This window comes from Arachis ipaensis, chromosome B7, assembly GCF_059453495.1.
Source record: "Arachis ipaensis isolate K30076 ecotype BB chromosome B7, ASM5945349v1, whole genome shotgun sequence".
NCBI lineage: Eukaryota > Viridiplantae > Streptophyta > Magnoliopsida > Fabales > Fabaceae > Arachis > Arachis ipaensis.
The window spans coordinates 30,265,827-30,271,859 of record NC_142442.1 but is presented as its reverse complement, the minus strand read 5'-3'; the positions used below and the strand labels follow the sequence as shown (position 1 = coordinate 30,271,859).

Genomic DNA, 6,033 nt, shown 5'->3' with positions numbered 1-6,033 from the left:
GATGAATCTTTCCATCTCCCATGACTCGGAAGTGGAAGTTTTTGTCTTCCCTTTCCCTTTTCTAGAGGATTCTCCGGTCTTAGGTGCCATCAATGGTAATGGAAAAACAAAAAGCTTATGCTTTTACCACACCAAACTTAGAATATTGCTCGCCCTCGAGCAAGAAAATGAAGAATTAGATGAAGAAGAAGAAGAAAAGATGGAGAAGAGGGGGGAGGTGTGTTTCGGCTAAGAAGAGAAGAGAGGGTTGTGTTGTGTGAAAATGAGGAAGAATGGAAGGCTTTATATAGGGAAGGGAGGGGGGGTAAGGTTCGGCCATTTAGGGTGGGTTTGGGTGGGAAATTGATTTTGAATTTTGAAGGTAGGTGGAGTTTATGAGGTAGGTTTTTGGGGAAGAGTGGGTGGATGTGAGTGGTGAAGGGTTAATAGGGAAGAGAGATGGAGGTGATAGGTGAAGGGTTTTGGGGAAGAGTGTTTATTGGGAATAGAGGATGATTGAGAAGAGAGAAGAGAGTGAGTGAAGGTAGGTGGGGATCCTATGGGGTCCACAGATCCTGAGATGATCCTGTGGGGTCCACAGATCCTGAGGTGTTTAAGGATTTACAACCTTGCACCAAATTAGGCATGTAAAATGCCCTTGCACACAACTCTGGGTGTTCAGCGCCAGGTTGGTGCCCATTTTGGGCGTTCAACGCCCAATTGTTGCCCATTTCTGGCATTGAATGCCAGAACCATGCTTGTTCTGGGCGTTCAGCGCCAGCACCTCTCCAGGGTGCAATTCTGGCGTTCAGCGCCCAGATGATGCCCATTTTGGGTGTTCAGCGCCCAGATACTGCCCATTTTGGGCGTTCAGCACCAGAACTATGCTCTGTTCTGGCGTTGAACGCCAGGCAGAGGCTTCCTCCAGGGTGTGATTTTTCTTCTACTATTTTTGATTCCGTTTTCAATTTTTATATTTATTTTGTGACTCCACATGATCATGAACCTATAGAGACATATAACTAAGAAAAATGTAGTTAGATAAATAAAAATTGGGTTGCCTCCCAACAAGCGCTTCTTTAATATCAATAGCTTGACAGTGGGCTCTCATGGAGCCTCATAGATGTTCGGAGCATTGTTGAGACTCTCCAACACCAAACTTAGAGTTTGGATATGGGGGTTCAACACCAAACTTAGAGTTTGACTGTGGGGGCTTTGTTTGACTCTGCTTTGAGAGAAGATTTTTCTGCTTCCTCTCCATGGATGCAGAGAGAGATCCTTGAGTTGTAAACACAAGGTTGTCCTTATTTAATTGAAGGATCAATTCTCCTCTGTCCACATCAATCACAGCTCTTGCTGTGGCCAGGAAAGGTCTTCCTAGGATGATGGATTCATCCTCTTCCTTTCCAGTATCCAAGACTATGAAATCAGTAGGGATGTAAAGGCCTTCAACCTTCACTAACACGTCCTCTACTTGTCCATAAGCCTGTTTTCTTGAATTGTCTGCCATCTCTAGTGAGATTTTAGCAGCTTGCACCCCATAGATTCCCAGTTTCTCTATTACAGAGAGGGGCATGAGGTTTATCCCTGAACCAAGGACACACAGAGCCTTAAAGATCATGGTGCCTATGGTACAAGGTATTATGAACTTTCCAGGATCCTGTCTCTTCTGAGGCAATGTCAGTTGATCCAGATCACTTAGTTCATTGGTGAACAAGGGAGGTTCATCTTCCCAAGTCTCAATACCAAATAATTTGGCATTCAGCTTCATGATTGCACCAAGGAACTTGGCAGCTTGCTCTTCAGTAACATCCTCATTCTCTTCAGAAGAGGAATACTCATCAGAGCTCATGAATGGCATAAGGAGGTTCAATGGAATCTCTATGGTCTCTAGATGAGCCTCAGAGTCCTTTGGTTCCTTAGAGGGAAACTCCTTATTGATCACTGGACGTCCCAGGAGGTCGTCCTCACTGGGATTCACGTCCTCCTCTCCCTCTTTGGGTTCGGCCATTTTGGTAATATCAATGGCCTTGCACTCTCTCTTTGGATTTTCTTCTGTATTGCTTGGGAGAGTGCTGGGAGGGATTTCAGTGATCTTCTTACTCAGCTGGCCCATTTGTGCCTCCAAATTTCTAATGGAGGACCTTGTTTCATTCATGAAACTCACAGTGGCCTTAGATAGATCAGAGACTAAGTTTGCTAAGCTAGATGGATTCTGCTCAGAATTCTCTGTCTGTTGCTGAGTGGATGATGGAAAAGGTTTACTATTGTTAAACTTATTTCTTCCACCATTATTAAAGCCTTGTTGAGGCTTTTGATCCTTCCATGAGAAATTTGGATGATTTCTCCATGATGAGTTATAGGTGTTTCCATAAGGTTCACCTATGTAATTCACCTCTGCTATTGCAGGGTTCTCAGGATCATAAGCTTCTTCTTCAGAAGATGCCTCTTGAGTACTGTTGGATGCAGCTTGCATTCCATTCAGACTCTGAGAAATCATATTGACTTGCTGAGTCAATATTTTATTCTGAGCCAATATGGCATTTAGAGTATTAATTTCAAGAACTCCCTTCTTCATAGGCATCCCATTATTCACAGGATTCCTCTCAGAAGTGTACATGAACTGGTTATTAGCAACCATGTCAATGAGTTCTTGAGCTTCTGCAGGCATTTTCTTTAGGTGAATGGATCCACCTGCAGAAGTATCCAATGACATCTTTGATAGCTCAGATAAACCATCATAGAATATATCCAGGATGGTCCATTCTGAAAGCATGTCAGAAGGACACTTTTTGGTCAGCTGCTTGTATCTTTCCCAAGCTTCATAGAGGGATTCACCTTCCTTCTGTCTGAAGGTCCGAACATCCACTCTAAGCTTGCTCAGCTTTTGAGGAGGAAAGAACTTGGCTAAGAAAGCCGTGACCAGCTTATCCCAAGAGTTCAGGCTATCTTTAGGTTGAGAATCTAACCACACTCTAGCTCTGTCTCTTACAGCAAAAGGGAAAAGCATGAGCCTGTAGACTTCAGGATCTACTCCATTAGTCTTAACAGTATCACAGATCTGCAAGAATTCAGTTAAGAACTGAAAGGGATCTTCAGATGAAAGTCCATGAAACTTGCAGTTCTGCTGCATCAGAGAAACTAGCTGAGGTTTCAGCTCAAAATTGTTTGCTCTAATGGTAGGGATGGAGATGCTTCTTCCATGTAAATTGGAATTTGGTGCAGTAAAGTCACCAAGCATTCTCCTTGCATTATTGTTGTTGGGTTCGGCTGCCATCTCTTTTACTTGTTCGAAATTTTCAATAAGGTTGTCTCTGGATTATTGTAATTTAGCTTCTCTTAGTTTTCTCTTCAGAGTCCTTTCAGGTTCTGGATCAGCTTCAACAAGAATGCCTTTTTCTTTGTCCCTGCTCATAAGAAAGAGAAGAGAAAAAGAAAAGAAGAGGAATCCTCTATGTCACAGTAAAGAGGTTCCTTATTGTTAGTAGATGAATAAATAAATAGAAGGGGATGAGAGGAGGAGAGAATTTTCGAAAAATAGTTTTTGAAAAAGAGTTAGTGATTTTCGAAAATTCAAATAAAAAAAATAAAATAATTAGTCTAATTAAAAAGAAAGAATAAACTACCATTTGTACCCACAAAAGTTGAAAATGCTGACATATCTACGCATAGAAAAAGGAAATTACCATTTGTACCCATGAAATATGGGTTTCGCACAACAAAATTATCCAAACACTAAAAAATTACCTAAAATTCCTAAATTACCCTTATCTTCACCACCACACCACCTCCTTCACCCAATCACCTTTCTAACCCTAACCCTCTTCACCCTGTCACCACCCCTCTTTCTCTTTCTAATCTCAAATCCTACCACCACCCCCTTCACCCACCACCACCCCTCAAGCTCTTCACTCAATGGTGGCTCATGCTACCCCCCCGCAACCGTCACTGGAATCCTCGTCCTAGTTCACGGATTTACCGGCGAATCCAGCTGGTTCCTCCAGCTCACCGCCATCTACTTCGCCGAGGTCGGATTCGCCACCTGCGCCATTAACCATCAGGGCCACGGCTTCTCCGACGGCCTCATCGCCCACATCCCTGACATCAACCCCGCCATCGACGACTGCATCGCCTTCTTCGATGAATTCTACTCTACGCTTTGATCCTTCTCTTCCTTCCTTCCTCTACTCCGAATCCCTCGGCGGCGCAATTGCGCTATTAATCACTCTCCACTACCGCGACTCGTCGGAAAATATCTCATCCGCGAACCGAGCGTGAGCTCTGATTATGGTGTCGTCCTCTTCGGGGGTGAAGGCCTGATGCTCCACCTGCGGGGAGACACCATTGGAGCCTGCAAAAAATGGGTTGGTTCATGAACCTGTAATGAAGAACAAAGCAAAAGGAAATCAGGGGAGAGGTAGATATAACAACGGCAGGGATCAGGCAACGACGGTGGTGGTTCTACGACGCGAAAAGAGGTGAAGAGGGTTGGCTATGGCAGCGATAAGGTAGCGTGAAGAGGATGGTCTCTGATGCAGTAGGCTCTGGTTCGAGGCCGATGGTGATGGTGGCGAGGAGAAGTTGGCGCGGTGTTCCTGGTCTCGGCGTAAGCCTGCGACGTTGCTGGCGGAGAAGGGGGTGAACAGTGATGAGGAGGGTGATACGGTGGTATGTGGTTGATGTTGGAATTGGGTGGCTGAGAGAAATGAGAGAGAGAGAGAGAGAGAGAGAGAGAGAGAGAGAGAGAGAGAGAGAGAGAGAGAGAGAAAGGAGGGAGGAGATGATAGTGGTGGAGAGAAGGGTAGTTTAGGAATTTTATTTAATTTTTTAGGGTTTGGATAATTTTGCTTGCAAAAACTATTTTTTATGGATACAAATGGTAATTTTCATCTTCTATGGGTAGATATGTCAGCGTTTTCAACTTTCGTGGATAGAAATGGTGGTTTACTCAAAAAGAAATTTTGAAAAAGAGGGAAGATTTTTTCGAAAATTAGAGAGAGAGAGTTAGTTAGGTAGTTTTGAAAAAGGTAAGAAACAAACAAAAAGTTAGTTAGTTAGTTGAAACAAATTTTGAAAAGATAAGAAGTTAGGAAGTTAGAAAAGATATTTTGCAATCACTTTTTTGAAAAAGGTAAGATAAGAAGATATTTTTGAAAAGATATGATAGAAATAAGTTTTTGAAAAAGATTTGATTTTTAAAATCTCAATTAATGACTTGATTCACAAGAAATCACAAGATATGATTCTAGAACTTAAAGTTTGAATCTTTCTTAACAAGTAAGTAACAAACTTGAAATTTTTGAATCAAAACATTAATTGATGATGTTATTTTCGAAAATATGATGTAAAATTAAGAAAAATATTTTTGAAAAATATTTTTGAAATTTTCGAAAATAACTAAGAAAAATAAAAAAGATTTGATTTTTGAAAGAGATTTTGAAAAAGATAAGATTTTCAAATTGAAAATTTGATTTGACTCATAAAAACAACTAGATTTTTTAAAAAGTTTTGAAAACGTCAAATCTAATTTTCGAAATTATGAGAGAGAAAAAGGGAAAGATATTTTTTTTTATTTTTGAATTTTTATGATGAGAGAAAAACAAGAAAAATGATGCAATGCATGAAAGTTATGGATCAAAACAATGAATGCATGCAAGAATGCTATGAATGTCAAGATGAACACCAAGAACACTATGAAGATCATGATGAACATCAAGAACACATTTTTGAAAAATTTTTAATGCAAAGAAAACATGCAAGACACCAAACTTAGAATTATTTAATGCTTAGACACTAAGAATTCAAGAATGCATATGAAAAACAAGAAAAGACACAAAATATGCAAATGCAAAGATCAAACAAGAAGACTTACCAAGAACAACTTGAAGATCATGAAGAACACTATGAATGCATGAATTTTCGAAAAATGCAATATGAATATGCAATTGACACCAAACTTATAACATGACTCAAGACTCAAACAAGAAACACAAAAATATTTTTGATTTTTATGATTTTATGATTTTATGAATTTTTTTTGTATTTTCTTTTAAT

General features: G+C 40.4%; 1 non-coding gene across 1 annotated transcript; it reads left to right on the top strand.

The window, feature by feature from the left end:
* Window positions 1-2,749: 2,749 nt before the first annotated feature.
* LOC148550711 (small nucleolar RNA R71) lies at window positions 2,750-2,857 on the top strand. The gene has a single exon (XR_015893968.1). It is a non-coding gene; the product is annotated as a small nucleolar RNA R71 (small nucleolar RNA).
* The last annotated feature ends 3,176 nt before the right edge of the window (window positions 2,858-6,033 follow it).